General features: G+C 44.9%; 1 protein-coding gene across 1 annotated transcript in view; it reads right to left on the reverse strand.

The window, feature by feature from the left end:
- The window catches only part of LOC126108371 (ankyrin-1-like), a 149,484-nt gene that overhangs the window by 122,729 nt on the left and 10,474 nt on the right, over nucleotides 1-16,281 (reverse strand). The gene's annotated exons all lie outside the window — the stretch shown is intronic.

Genomic DNA, 16,281 nt, shown 5'->3' on the forward strand with positions numbered 1-16,281 from the left:
AATGAGCAAAAGCAAACTGAGGCCATTACACCACACAAACGAAAACCCTGAACATACCACCAGAGAGCACAACAAACCACAACACGACGAAATCTACAAACACTCACAAACCTAACTCCGCGCCGTCATGACGTCACACACGACAACACCCTTACGTCACGGGTCAAAGCAGACGCGTGGGATCGGACGCTTCTGTCGACCCCATTTTTCTATTAGTGCTATGGTTATCTATTACCAGGCATATAACATCATACTGCAGCTCATGCATTAACTTTAATACATCAATTGTCATTTTCAGTAGAGTATCAGAATTAACATTTTTTACAGGAAAGAGAGCTATCACTTCTTTATAATCAGAATGTAAAGATGATGCCATGAAAACCTACATTGTACCTGCTGTTTTAGTATCTGAGGTATTCTCAGCAACACCAAGTATCTTTCCTGCCTTATAAGAGAATTTTGAATTAACAAACCATCTAGCATCACTGAAATTACCTTGTCACTTCCCTGAAGAAATTTATTTTTTTCCCTCAAAAAAGCAATCTGTGATGCACCAATACAAGGTTTATTTGGACCCATTTTGCATAGAAACTGCCTTAAATAGACAGGATGAGGTAATGTTAATACATTTGTTTTTCTCAAGTGATGGTAGGCACCAGGAAATGTAAAGCAAATGGTTGCTGCCCATATCAAAAGCTCAGGAGAATACCTGGTTTGCTTTGTTATTGCGAGTTGTAATTGCTCCAAAACAAATTCTATTTTAGGTGCTATTTCAGCGTCAAAATCACTACCAGCTTTTAGTGCTTGTTTGAGAACATTGACTAAAATTATAATCGTGTCAATGGTGACAGTAGAGTTATCTGTGAAACCAGTCAGGTGACTCACCAGATTATCAAATTTCGTCCACTTGTCACATTTCAAGTTCTCTTCCTCCCCAGACTGTAGTATCCATTTCAAGGTTTCCGTAGGCAAACACACATTTTTGTGAAACACTTTTACTTCCAAGGAACTTGATATCTTGAAGCACACTGAAACTAATGGCACATCACTGACTGAATCATCCTTTAATTTAATGAGAGATATGTAGTCATCCTTTACTAAAATTGTAAATGGACAAACATTCCTTTTCTGCACTTCGCTTTTAAAATGCTGAAAGTCAGGTATATTGTCATTTTCGCACCACTTACTGAAACTACATTCATCACGTTCCAGTAGCTGTTGAACACGATCATCAGGATTCTTCCTTTGCTTAGGAACTGGAACAGTGTGATAAGAAGGTTGATTAGGAAAGATGGTTGGAATTGCATCATTTGTTAGTTTTGGTATTTTTCTTGGCACACGTATTGGTTCACTATTTTCCACAGGAAAAATGTCTTCCCTAACCACAAACTTAGGTTCAAAATGCTTAATGCACACCACAGCTTTATCGTTCACTTCAAAATTATCTCTATGAATTAGTTTAATCCATTTGTTCCTCAATGCTGTTTCCTTGGGAAGCTTAAATGTTGAGGTATCGTATGTTTTGCCGTAATTGGATTTGCATCCTGGTACACAACAACTACGACCCATCGCAAGAACAGTTTACACTATAAATTATGCCGAACTTACTACAGAATATAGAAAATAAATACTAGTGTAGCACTTTTGACGACATTCACAGCATATAGCATAAATAACAGCTAGTAATAAATGCTTTCGCTTCTCTTGAACGTCACGTATACAATGTTACACACACGCGTTATGGAAACACAAGCACGCTGCTTTGTTTCCACCACGATTGCCGCCATATTGTCAACTAGCGATATCTGCCTTAAGGTCTGATTTATTGTAGGTGGTCTGGAGCGTGCCGAGTTTCTGACGTCATAGCGTGGAACAGCACGTTCTGGAGTCTTTCCGAGCGTGCAGAGCAATATCTGGCATGTCAGATATTCTGAGCGTGCGTCTGAGCGTTGACCAATGAGATGGCGCAACGTCACCTACGTCACACGCACGCCGTCTGCCTTCACTACACTCTACAGAGTTGGGAGTCGCCATATTGGCATTCATTTCAAGCCTATATGTATATATGCCGTTTCTGAGCACCAGCAAATTGAATCACTGGAAACCCCGTTGTTAACTGTGTGACTCGTTCCAATAAAATAATGAGAAACAACATATTCGTGGCAAAAGAATTATTGTAACTTCCGTATTATGAGAGTAGGCTATTTGAAGGCAGCGACACACTGAAGATCCACACAACACGCATTGTTCTTGGTACAATTTGATATAACTAAATTTCAATTAGTAACATTATTATCTACGATTAACGTTTTTAGCAAGGCGTAATACGATATGATTAAGTTGAAAGCATGTGTTGTTGGTTTAGCGTAATGAGTAGCGTCTCCGTCTACTCACGAGGTTTTGTTGGGGCGGTGGTTCGCGTCTTAACACTTCCAAATTTTTGCCGGCACGGTAGCTCAGAGTGTTCATTGATAGAGTGTAGCTCCCCTCTGTAAAAAAAAAAAACTGAGTGAACGGATCAACGAAGAACCTGAACGGGTGTCATTGGACGTCCTCCACGAACAAATTCAACGAACAATATAGAACAAAATAAGATAAAAAAACGTTCCATCTGTGTCCACTCATGAGTTTTTGTTGAGGCGGTGCTTTAAAAATGGTTCAAATGGCTCTGAGCACTATGGAACTTCACTTCTGAGGTCATCAGTCCCCTAGAACTACTTAAACCTAACTAACCTACGGACATCACACACATCCATGCCCGAGGCAGGATTCGAACCTGCGACCGTAGCAGCAGCGCGGTTCCGGACTGAAGCGCCTAGAACCGCTCGGCCACAGCGGCCGGCTGAGGCGGTGGTTCGCGGCTTAACATTTTCAATTTTTTTCCTATCATTCGCGTTTTTATTAGTTTCTGATACTTTATTATTAGTTTAATATAAGTATATTCTATAATATTTGATGTTATGTAAATATAAGTTCACCTTTTTTAGATGGGTGACCTTGTTCGATTGGCTTAATCTACAGGACAGCTTGCGCTACTTGTATAAAGATATTTTGCTCCTTTTTCTTTTACGCTTCGTAATTCACATGTTGCAAAGATTCTGCTGCTGGGTAGGAACAGTGATCAAGTAAGACTGACCTTGCGGTTTTACTAAAATGTGGGAATGATGAAATAGTGTTTATTTTATGCGGAGAAGTATTCCAAATTTCTAGCGCACTGTTTGTAATGGAACTTTTATAAGCCTGTGCCCTTAGTGGTTGGACATGGTACTGTCCTTTTCGTGGACGATGGAGGAAATGCGCATTTTAATAGAGCGCTAACGTGTGAATTTTACACGCTCCCATTGAGTAAACAGTGATTTACGAACTAGAAACATCCCTCAAACTGCCGCTGGAGTGATTTGCGATCGCGTATACCACGTTGGGGCCCACGTACCGTATGCACTATAGTTGGGCAACACGATTCTTTTTCCCGATTCGATGCCTACGATTCAATCTCACGTTGCGAATCGATTCCTACGATTCGTTCACGATTCATTCAAGTCTGCGATGGCACGATTCTTACGGAATGCAAAACGTTCTACATCTTACTCACAGATGGCAGGACATGTCTGAAATTTTAAATGGGGCTAGAATCGAACTGTGTCATGTTAAGATATGCCAGAAATAGTTTATTTATGAGTAAACATGCATATAACGTTACAAGTGTGATTCTCGATTTATACGTGTAATGCCTTAATTGATGAAAGGTCACGTTTGATTTGATTGCATCTATTGTTTTATTTCAGTATGCCAGGAAGGAGGAGTCGATTTGTGCAAAAGGTGGTGCAAAACTGCTTCCTTTGTTGACACGCATCCTCCACTTGACTGCCATCTGGCGGTCGTAATCATTCGGCATGATTCGGAAGTTGCCTTCGAAGCATAGCGTAGTGCGTACTAAGAATCGATGAACCGTTTGAACTTGGAATCGTCACGACTCGGAAACACGCAGTTGTTCATACTATTCTTTTGAACGACGATTCGTCCGTATCACGATTCGATTCTTACGATTCTTTATTTAGAGTCGTTCAAATGAACGACTCATTCACGAATCGCCACAACTCTAGTATGCACAAGTCGCATTGTTCCTGAGCGTTCAGCAGCACGTTGAACTCGGTACGCTCAACGTTCACGTTCGACAGCACGGTCCGTGTGCCGACGGCTTTACCAGATAGTAGTAACGGAGAACATCGAGAAAGTTCAAAGAAGGGCAGCACGTTTTGTATTATCGCGAAGTAAGGGCGAGTGATATTTCACTGTAAAAATACAGCAACCAGCCACTTTTTTAATGCGTTTTATTTATGCCAATATGCATTTCGGGTTTGCACCCATCTTCAGCCGGCAAATTACATGGATCTTCAGTTACTACAGTAGTACAATCTCGACAGCAGTTTGGATGCTGCAGCACGCCTGTGCAAAAGCAACGAATCCAATGATTTACTTCAATTTCGCGAGTTTAAAGTTACGCACTATCAGTTGTTCATACAATGTAAACAAAAACTGTCACTCGACAACATGGCGGATAACGCAGTGCGCCTGTGTAAAACACGTGATAAAAAGTGTTTGTGTTGTTGCAAAAAAGAAGAAAAGCCAAGAAAAAACAAGGAGAGGAGAATGTAAGTAAAATGAACTACTGATAGTGCGTAACTTTAAACTCGCGAAATTGAAGTAAATGATTGGAATCGTTGCTTTTGCACAGGCGTGCTGCAGCATCCAAACTGCTGTCGAGATTGTACTACTGTAGTAACTGAAGATCCATGTAATTTGCCAGCTGAAGATGGGTGCAAACCCGAAATGCATATTGGCATAAATAAAACGCATTAAAAAAGTGGCTGGTTGCTGTATTTTTACAGTGAAAAATCATTATCCACGGCCGCGGAGCTCAACACTCCAAATATAATGGACAAATTGTTATAAGGGAGAGTGTCGCTGAAATAATACAGGATTTGCGGAGGAATCTTGCAACGAAATTTCATTCACCAGCTTCCTCCTGGGAGTGCGAAAAAATTTGTTGACTCCAACCTGCAAAGGTAGAAATGATAATAATATAAGAAGGGAAATCAGAGCTTGCACGGAAAGATATGGGTGTTCGTTTTCTCCGCGCGCTGTTAGAGGTTCGAATATTACAAAATTATTGTGAAGGTGGTTCCATGAATCTTCTGCCAGGCACTTAAGTGTGATTTGAGGAGTAGCCACGTACATGTAGGTGAGGATGTAGACTTAAGAAACCGAAAATCGTTGTTACAGAAACTGGTTATGAGAGGTTTTAATAGACTGCCTCTAACGGACGTGGCAGTCTGGTTGCAGCATCCACCAAAAAACTAGTGACGTCAGGTTCACAGCATGGCGCTCCCTGGGCAGCGGCCAGGGGTGTCCGGATTCCACATTCCGCTGCCCATGCTTGCCTGTCAGCCACACTGCCTCACGTTATCAACAGCAAGGGCAGGCTGCTCTGCTTCCATCCAAGCCAAGCTGTGGCTAACCCCTACAGGGGTCTTGCTCGCATGTTGTCAGGCGTTGTCGGTGGATCACGATAGCAAATATCCTTCAACTTTCTCCACAGAAAGAAATCCGGGGACGTCAGATCCGGTGAACGTGCGGGCCACGGTAGGGTGCTACGACGACCAATCCACCTGTCACGAAATATGCTATTCAATACCGCTTCAACCGCACGCGAGCTATGTGCCGGACATCCATCGTGTTGGAGTTGGTTGGGTCAGCGAGGTCATCGGTCTATTCGGATTAGGGAAGGATGGGGAAGGAAGTCGGCCGTGCCCTTTCAAAGGAACCATCCCGGCATTTGCCTGGAGCGATTTAGGGAAATCACGGAAAACCTAAATCGGGATGGCCGGACGCGGGATTGAACCGTCGTCCTCCGGAATGCGAGTCCAGTGACTAACCACTGCGCCACCTCGCTCGGTCATCGTGTTGGAAGTACACCGCCATTCTGTCATGCGGTGAAACATCTTGTAGTTACATCGTTAGAACATCACGTAGGAAATCAGCATACCTTGCACCATTTAGATTGCCATCGATAAAATGGGGGCCAATCATCCTTCCTCCCATAATGCCGCACCATACATTAACCCGCCAAGGTCGCTGATGTTCCATTTGTCGCAGCCATCGTGGATTTTCCGTTGCCCGATAGTGCATATTATGGCGGTTTACGTTACTGCTGTTGGTGAATGACGCTTCGTCGCTAAATAGAACGCGTGCAAAAAATCTGTCATCGTCCCGTAATTTCTCTTGTGCCCAGTAGCAGAACTCTAGACGACGTTCGAAGTCGTCGCCATGCAATTCCTGGTGCATAGAAATATGGTACGGGTGCAATAGATGTTGGTGTAGCATTCTCAACACCAACGTTTTTGAGATGTGCGGATTAGACGCGACAGCAGCTAAAACACCTACTTGGACATCATTTGTTGCAGGTCGTAGTTGACATTTCACATGTGGCTGAACAGTTTCCTTAAATAACGTCATCAACACGATATTGGTAAATGGTCCATTTTAACACGGGTAATGTATTACGAAGCAAATCTCGTCCGCATTGGCGGAATGTTACGTGATACCACATACTTCCCGTTTGTGACTATTAACAGTGCCATCTATCACAAAGCGAAAAAAGTGGTCCATCTAAAACATTCATATTTCTTTACGTACAACTCGAATATGTAATAAAAATGTGGGTTCCTATTTTAAAAAAACGCAGTTTCTATCCGTTTGACCCATGGTAGCGCCATCTAGCGGGCCAACCATAACGCCATCTGGTTTCCCCCTTCAAGCTAGACGAGTTTCGTTCTTTGTAATTTTTTCATTTGATGCTTATTTCGTGAGATATTTCGCCCGGTCACTATCAATGGACCACCCTGTATACCCGCTTCACACAGTCAATGAGAGACATTGGACGTGATGCCAAGTTCAAAAATTAGGAACACTCGTTCACACAGTGAAAGTAAAATAATCTGCTACTACAATTTCAAAAGAACAAATATTTATCGAAAATTGCAAAAAAATATAACATGAAATGAAAATATCGGCACTCGATATTGCCATTTTGATACAGACATATCGGGGGGAGAGACTATCGCCGATATATATCGATATTTTTTTGCAGAAAGTACAGATATTTTAACATCAGCCCTAATTTAACACGTCGTGTTGCGCAGCAGCCACTTGTCAACAGATTTGTCTCGTGGAGAACGTACGTGGCTGCCTTCGTGCCGCCGAGCACGTGTTGAAGCGGTCAGACCCGAGCCATCTCTTTCTGGCTCCCAAATATAGAAATCACAGCATGCTTTCAGTACGGCAACTGAAAATTCGTCTCGCATGTCTATTGCGCGACAATAAATTCTTACAAACGTAGGCTTCCGCGGCCATTTTCTACATCTACATCTACATAGATACTCTGCAAATCACATTCAAGTGCCTGGCAGAGGGTTCATCGAACCACATTCACAATTCTCTATTATTCCAATCTCATATAGCGCGCGGAAAGAATGAACACCTGTATCTTTCCGTGCGATCTCTGATTTCCCTTATTTTATCGTGATGATTGTTCTTCCCTATGTAGGTCGGTGTCAACACAATATTTTCGCATTCGGAGGAAAAAGTTGATGATTCGAATTTCGTGAGAAGATTCCGTCGCAACAAAATCGCCATTCTTTTAATGATGTCGCGCCCAAATCCTGTATCAGATCTGTGACACTCTCTCCCATATTTTGCGATAGTATAAAACGTGCTCCCTTTCTTTGAACTTTTCCGATGTACTGCGACAGTCCTATCTGCTAAGGATCCCACACCGCGCAGCAGTATTCTAAAAGAGGACGGACAAACGTAGTATAGGCTCATTAATAGATCTGTTACATTTTCTAAATGTCCCGCCAATAAAACGCAGTCTTTGGTAACCCTTTCCCACAACATTTTCTATGTGTGCCTTCCAATTTAAATGTTCGTAATTGTAATACCTAGGTATTTAGTTGATGGTTCAAATGGCTCTGAGCACTATGGGACTCAACTGCTGAGGTCATTAGTCGCCTAGAACTTAGAACTAGTTAAACCTAACATAAGGACATCACACACATCCATGCCCGAGGCAGGATTCGAACCTGCGACCGTAGCGGTCTCGCGGTTCCAGACTGCAGCGCCTAGAACCGCGCGGCCACTTCGGCCGGCGTATTTAGTTGAATTTCCGGCCTTTAGATTAGACTGATTTATCGTGTAACGGAAGTTTAACGAGGTCCTTTTAGCACTCATGTGAATGACCTCATACTTCTCGTTATTCAAGGTCAACTGCGGACGGCCGGAGTGGCCGAGAGGTTCTAGTCGCTACAGTCTGGAACCGTGCGACCGCTACGGTCGCAGGTTCGAATCCTGCCTCGGGCATGGATGTGTGTGATGTCCTTAGGTTAGTTAGGTTTAAGTAGTTCTAAGTTCTAGGGGACTGATGACCTCAGAAGTTAAGTCTCATAGTGCTCAGAGCCATTTGAACCATTCAAGGTCAACTGCCACTTTTCGCACCATTCAGGTATCTTTTCTAAATCGTTTTGCAGTTTGTTTTGATCTTCCGATAACTATTAGTCGATAAACGACAGCGTCATCTACAAACATCCCAAGACGGCTGCTCAGATTGTCTCCAAAATCGTTTATTTAGATAAGGAACAACAGACGGCCTATAACACAACCTTGGGGAACGCCAGAAATCACTTCTGTTTTACTCGATGACTTTCCATCAGTTACTACGAACTGTGATCCCTCTGCCTGGAAGTCACAAATCCAGTCACATAACTGAGACGATATTCCATAAGCACGCAATTCCACTGCTTGTGTGGTACAATGTCAAAAGCCGTCCGGAAATCCAGAAATACGGAATCGACCTGAAATCCGTTGTCAATAGCACTCAACACTTCATGTGAATAAAGAGCTAGTTGTGTTTCACAGGAACTATGTTTTCTAAACCAATGTTGACTGTGTGTCAATAGACCGTTTTCTTCGAGGTAATTCATGATGTTCGAACACAATATATGTTCCAAAATCCTGATGCATATCGACGTTAACGATTTGGGCCTGTAATTTAGTGAATTACTCCTCCTACCTTTCTTGAATATTGGTGTGACCTGTGCAACTTTCCAGTCTTTGGGTACGGATCTTTTGTCGAGCGAACGGTTGTATATGATTGTTAAGTACGGAGCTAATGCATCAGCATACTCCGAAAGGAACCTAATTGGTATACAGTCTGGACCAGAAGCCTTGCTTTTATTAAGTGATTTAAGTTGTTTCAATACTCCGAGGGTATTTACTTCTACGTTACTCATGTTGGCAGCTGTTCTCGATTCGAGTTCTGGAATATTTATTTCTTTTGTGAAGGCATTTCGGAAGGCTGTGTTTAGTAACTCTTCTTTGGCAGCACTGTCTTCGATAGTATCTTCACTGCTATCGTGCAGGGAAGGCATTGATTGTTTCTTACCGCTAACATAATTCGCATACGACCTGAATCTCTCTGTATTTTCTGCCAGGTTTCGAGACAAAGTTCCCTTGTGGAAACTATTATAGGCATCTCGCATTGAAGTCCGCGCTAAATTCCGAGCTTCTGTAAAAGGTCGCCAATCTTGGGGATTTTGCGTCTGTTTAAATTTGGCATGTTTGTTTCGTTGTTTCTGCAATAGTGTTCTAACCCGTTTTGTGTACCAAGGAGGATCAGCTCCGTCGTTTGTTAATTTGGTATAAATCTCTCAATTGCTACTGATACTTTGAATTTAAGCCACATCTGGTCTACACTTATATTATTAATTCGGAATGAGTGGAGATTGTCTTTCAGGAAGGCGTCGAGTGAATTTTTATCTGCTTTTTGAATAGGTATATTTTTCGAGGATTTGGGGATTACAATGTTCAATCTCGCTACGACAACCCTGTGTTCACTAATCCCTGGATAGGTTTTGCTGCTCGTTATTAACTCAGGATTATTTGTTGCTAAGAGGTCAAGTGTGTTTTCACAACCGTTTATTATTCGCGTGGGTTCATGAACTAACTTCTCGAAATAATTTTCAGAGAATGCGTTTAGCAGCATTTCGGATGACATTTTATGCGTACCTCTGGAATTAAACATGTATTTTCGCCAACATACCGAGGGTAAATTAAAGTCACCACCAACTATTATCGTATGAGTCGGGTACGTGTTTCAAATCAGACTCCAGTTTTCCTTGAACCTTTTAGCAATTGTATCATCTGAATTGGGAGGTCGGTAAAAGGAATCAATTATTTTATTCCGGTTGCCAACAATGACCTCTGCCCACACTAACTCACAGGAAGTATCTTCATCAATTTCGCGACAAGTTAAACTACTTCTGACGGCAGCAAACACGCCACCGCCAACCGTGTTTAGCCTATCCTTTCGGAACACCGTTAGGTTCTTCGCAAAAATTTCGGCAGAGCTTATATCCGACTTTAGCCAGCTTTCAGTGCCTATAACGATTTGAGCATCAGTGCTTTCTATTAGCGCTTGGCGCTCTGGTATTTTGTCAACACAGCTACGACAATTTGCAACTGATATACCAATGGTTCCTGCATCTACGTTCTTCCTCTGTTCAGCCTGCACCCTTTGTGACTGAAGCACTACTTGTGTTTTCCCCAACACTCCAACCTAAAGTTTCACGTTCCGTAAGTTTTTCTGGGATTGTGACCGCATTGTCAATATACACTACTGGCCATTAACATGCTACACCAAGACGAAATGCAGATGATAAACGGGTATTCATTGGATAAATATATTATACTAGAACTGACATGTGATTACATTTTCACGCAATTTGAGTGCATAGATCCTGAGAAATCAGTACCCAGAACAACCACCTCTGGCCGTATTAACGGCCTTGATATGCCTGGGCATTGAGTCAAAACGAGCTTGGATGGCGTTTACAGGTACAGCTACCCATGCAGCTTCAAAGCGATACCACAGTTCATCAAGAGTACTGACTGGCGTATTGTGACGAGCCAGTTGCTCGGCCACCATTGACCAGACGTTTTCAGTTGGTGAGAGATCTGGAGAACGTGCTGACCAGGGCAGCAGTCGAACGTTTTCTGTATCCAGAAAGCCTCGTACAGGACCTGCAACATGCGGTCGTGCATTATCCTGCTAAAATGTAGCGTTTCGCAGGAAAGGAATCGAGAGTAGAGCCACGGGTCGTAACACATCTGAAATGTAACGTCCACTGTTCACAGTGCCGTCAATGCGAACAAGAGGTGACCCAGACGTGTAACCAATGGCACCCCACACCATCACGCAGGGTGATACGGCGAATACACCCTTCCAACGTGCGTTCACCGCGATGTCGCCAAACACGGATGCGACCATCATGATGCTGTAAACAGAACCTGGATTCATCCGAAAAAATTACGTTTTGCCATTCGTGCACCCAGGTTCGTCGTCGAGTACACCATCGGAGGCGCTCCTGTCTGTGATGCAGCGTCAAGGGTAACCGCAGCCACGGTCTCCGAGCTGATAGTCTGTGCTGTTGCAACCTTGTCGTCCTGTTGGTGCAGATGGTTGTTGTCTCGCGAAAGTCCTCATCTGTTGACGATGCCAGTCATCTCGACTGCTAGTGATACGAGGCCGTTGGGATCCAGCACGGCGTTCCGTATTAACCTCCTGAACCTACAGATTCCATATTCTGCTAACAGTCATTGGATCTCGACCAACGCGAGCAGCAATGTCGCGATACGATAAACCGCAATCGCGATAGGCTACAATCCGACCTTTATCAAAGTCGTGACGGTACGCATTTCTCCTCCTTACATGAGGCATCACAACAACGTTTCACCAGGTAACGCCGGTCAACTGCTGTTTGTGTATGAGAAATCGGTTGGAAAGTTTCCTCATGTCAGCACGTTGTAAGTGTCGCCACCGACGCCAACCTCGTGTGAATGCTCTGAAAAGGTAATCATTTGCATATCACAGCAGCTTCTTCCTGTCGGTTAAATTTCGGGTCTGCAGCACGTCATCTTCTTGGTGTAGCAATTTTAATGGCCAGCAGTGTATAAACAAGCGACGTTTCGGTCTACGTTGCAAGCGACCTTCTTCAGGGTGTTTTTGTTTACGGTTAAACAAAATCACCCCGAAGAACGTCCCTTGCAACGTAGACCGAAACGTCGCTTGTTTTATACGAGTATATTGACAATGCGGCGACAAAACCAGAAAAATTTTATCGAAAGTAAAGTCTCAGTTTATTTGCCGGTGTGGGAAACGTGCGTTCTATTGGGTTCACGCGTAAGTTCGTAACGTCTTTCCATCATAACAGATACACATATCAGAAGCTTTAGTCATCATCGATAACGTATTCTCGTTCCCTATTTGCAACTGCAAACGCTGGGGTAACTTTTCGGTTTGGCAACTGTGTAGGAAGCGCGTGGTTTTGAGGCGAACAACTCGTCGAGCCATATTCGGAGAGCATTCTCATCCGGAAAGGAAGTTCCTTGAAGGTTGTTCGATAGAGCGGAAAAGGTTAAAATGTGAGGGCGCGACATCGGGCGAATAAGGTGGGTGGGGAGTGACTTCCCAACGTAACTCCTGTATAGCGTTTCCCAGTCAAGCAGAATGCGGGCGGCAGCTATCGTGAAGTAATGTAGCACCATTCGTTGTTCTCGGACTGCATCTGCAAGGCGTCTCAGTTGCTGACAACGCTTGGTGTGTTATGATAAGGCCGCTGGTTAGCAAACAGTTTATAGGCTGTATCACGACTGTCCAGCAAATGTACGATGATTGTGAGTGATACTTTTCATGTGAAGCGAGTATAAAATACGAATAAAGTACTATCATTCGGAGTATTACTTCTGGTAAATATTAAATGTTCCTCATAGGGGGCAACGCACAAAAACAAATCTACATTCTGATTTCGTACAGAAATTTCGATCTTTTGCTGTGCACGAAAAAATCTCAAGCCAAAAATTTACGGTACAGAAAAAGGAATATTCCAGGACCAGTAACTACTCTTGAACAAACAGTTTAACGGAAAAATGTACTTCAGAAAAGTGTTTTAAATTGCGATTTAACCACTACTGTGAGCAATCAATGGACTGAAAGCAGTCAGCCGTCCCTAATTTAGGGCCACTATCAGGGATGGGGAAGGGCCAGTGTATTTAGACAAATACAACATCCATGCCTCACCGGGATTCGAACCCGGACTCATCTCTGACGAATGATCAGGAGGCAGTCGCTTAGATCAATGCGCCACCATTGCGACTAACGAAAGATGTAGAACTCTCAATAGAAAATACAAACAACGAGATGTCATTTATTTATTTAATAGTAAGATAGTAGGTACTAAAAAGGGATTAAGTCTCCATTCTAGAAATATTTCAATTAAAAGAAGAGCGAAATAACATCACGACTATCGAGATGACCTAGTCTGATGCTTCGGCATGTCTCGCATCAGTGTAGCATAATTTCAAAATTCAGCTCCCGTCGGAGGTTCGAGTCTTCCCGCGTGTGCGTGCGCGCGCGCGCGCGCGCGCGCACACACGCGGGAAGACTCGAACGCGCGCGCGTGTGTGCGTGTGCGTGTGTGTGTGTTTGTGCGTGTGCGTGTGTGTGTGTTTGTGTTTGTGTTTGTGTTTGTGTTTGTGTTTGTGTTTGTGTTTGTGTTTGTGTTTGTGCGTGTGCGTGTGCGTGTGTTTGTGCGTGTGCGTGTGCGTGTGCGTGTGCGTGTGCGTGTGCGTGTGCGTGTGCGTGTGCGTGTGCGTGTGCGTGTGCGTGTGCGTGTGCGTGTGCGTGTGCGTGTGCGTGTGCGTGTGCGTGTGCGTGTGCGTGTGCGTGTGCGTGTGCGTGTGCGTGTGCGTGTGCGTGTGCGTGTGCGTGTGCGTGTGCGTGTGCGTGTGCGTGTGCGTGTGCGTGTGCGTGTGCGTGTGCGTGTGCGTGTGCGTGTGCGTGTGCGTGTGCGTGTGCGTGTGCGTGTGCGTGTGCGTGTGCGTGTGCGTGTGCGTGTGCGTGTGCGTGTGCGTGTGCGTGTGCGTGTGCGTGTGCGTGTGCGTGTGCGTGTGCGTGTGCGTGTGCGTGTGCGTGTGCGTGTGCGTGTGCGTGTGCGTGTGCGTGTGCGTGTGCGTGTGCGTGTGCGTGTGCGTGTGCGTGTGCGTGTGCGTGTGCGTGTGCGTGTGCGTGTGCGTGTGCGTGTGCGTGTGCGTGTGCGTGTGCGTGTGCGTGTGCGTGTGCGTGTGCGTGTGCGTGTGCGTGTGCGTGTGCGTGTGCGTGTGCGTGTGCGTGTGCGTGTGCGTGTGCGTGTGCGTGTGCGTGTGCGTGTGCGTGTGCGTGTGCGTGTGCGTGTGCGTGTGCGTGTGCGTGCGCGTGCGCGTGTGTGTGTGTGTGTGCGTGTGTGCGCGTGTTTGCGCGTGCGCGCGTGTTTGCGCGTGTGTTTGTGTGTGTGCGTGTGTTTGTGCGTGCGCGTGCGCGCGCGTGCGTGCGCGTGCGTGCGTGCGCGTGCGTGCGTGCGCGTGCGTGCGTGCGCGTGCGTGCGTGCGCGTGCGTGCGCGTGCGTGCGTGCGCGTGCGTTGTCCTTTGTGTAAGTTACTTTAATTTAGATTAAGTGGAGTGCAAGCCTGGGGAGCGATAACTGCTGCCTTTTCGTCCCATAGGTCATTACCACAAATTTTCAAAATTCAAGGAAAAATTCATTCGCACCAGAAAATATATCCACAGCTTTATTAGTCCATTTTCTTGCAATTAAATAAACATCTGATGTAAATTTGGTTTCACTGGTACATTCAGCTGAGTTCTAGTTCAAAATGTTCAGCCCATTCTTCCTATTATAGTTATTTTGGAAAATTACAAAAATTGAGCATAAAAAATTAACTACTGAAGACATTTTTTATCTTCAGTCAGCTAAAGATTGAGAACAAAGCGTAAAAACTGAGGATCGTCCCCAGAAAACGTGGACATCTGCTCTCCTCAGTTTAATGATTGAAAGAATATATATAATACGAGATTTGCACTGTTGAGCCGTTGCATGTTGCTGGTGATGGAGGGAGGGGAGGTGGATGTTAGCGAAGGAAGGAAGGAAAGAGATTGGGTTCCTCGTCCCGTCGACATCGAGGTCATTAGAGAACGAGCGCAAGATCTGATTGTGTCAGGGATGGCTGTGCCCTGGAGCGATTTAGGAAAATCAGAGGAAACCTGAAACTGGATGGCCAGATACGGATTTCAACCGGCTATTCATTGGACAAATATATTATACTAGAGCTGACATGTGATTACATTTTCACGCAATTTGGGTGCATACATCCTGAGAAATCAGTACCCAGAACAACCACTTCTGGCCGTATTAACGACCTTGATACGCCTGGCCATTGAGTCAAACAGAGCTTGGATGGCGTGTACAGGTACAGCTGCCCATGCAGCTTCAACACAATACAACAGTTCATCAAGAGTAGTGACTGGCGTATTGTGACGTTTTCACTTTTGAGAGATCTGGAGAAAGTGCTAGCCAGGGCAGCAGTCGAACATGTTCTGTATCCAGAAAGGCCCGTACAGGACCTGCAACATGCGGTCGTGCATTATCCTGCTGAAATGTAGGGTTTCGCAGGGATCGAATGAAGGGTAGAGCCACGGATCGTAACACCGCTGAAATGTAACGTCCACTGTTCAAAGTGCCGTCAATGCGAACAAGAGGTGACCGAGACGTGTAACCATCACACCGGGTGATACGCCAGAATGGCTATGACGAATACACGCTTCCAATGTGCGTTCACCACGATGTCGCCAAACACGGATGCGACCATCATGATGATGTAACCAGAACCTGGATTCATTTGAAAAATGACGTTTTGCCATTCGTGCACCCAGGTTCGTCGTCGGGTACACCATCGCAGGCGCTCCTGTCTGTGATACTGCGTAAAGGGTAACCGCAGCCACGGTCTCCGAGCTGATAGTCCGTGCTGCTGCAAACGTCGTCGAACTGTTCGTGCAGATGGTTGTCTTGCAAACGTCCCCATCTGTTGACTCAGGGATCGAGACGTTGCTGCACGATCCGTTACAGCCATGCGGATAAGATGCCAGTCATCTCGACTGCTAGTGATACAAGGCCGTTGGGATCCAGCACGGCGTTCCGTATTAACCTCCTGAAGCCACCGATTCCAAACTCTGCTAACAGTCATTGGATCTCGACCAACGCGAGCAGCAATGTCGCGATGCGATTGACCGCAATCGCGATAGGCTACAATTCGACCTTTATCAAAGTCGGAAACGTGATGGTACGCATTTCTCCT

This window comes from Schistocerca cancellata, chromosome 11 (genome assembly GCF_023864275.1).
Source record: "Schistocerca cancellata isolate TAMUIC-IGC-003103 chromosome 11, iqSchCanc2.1, whole genome shotgun sequence".
Taxonomy (NCBI): domain Eukaryota; kingdom Metazoa; phylum Arthropoda; class Insecta; order Orthoptera; family Acrididae; genus Schistocerca; species Schistocerca cancellata.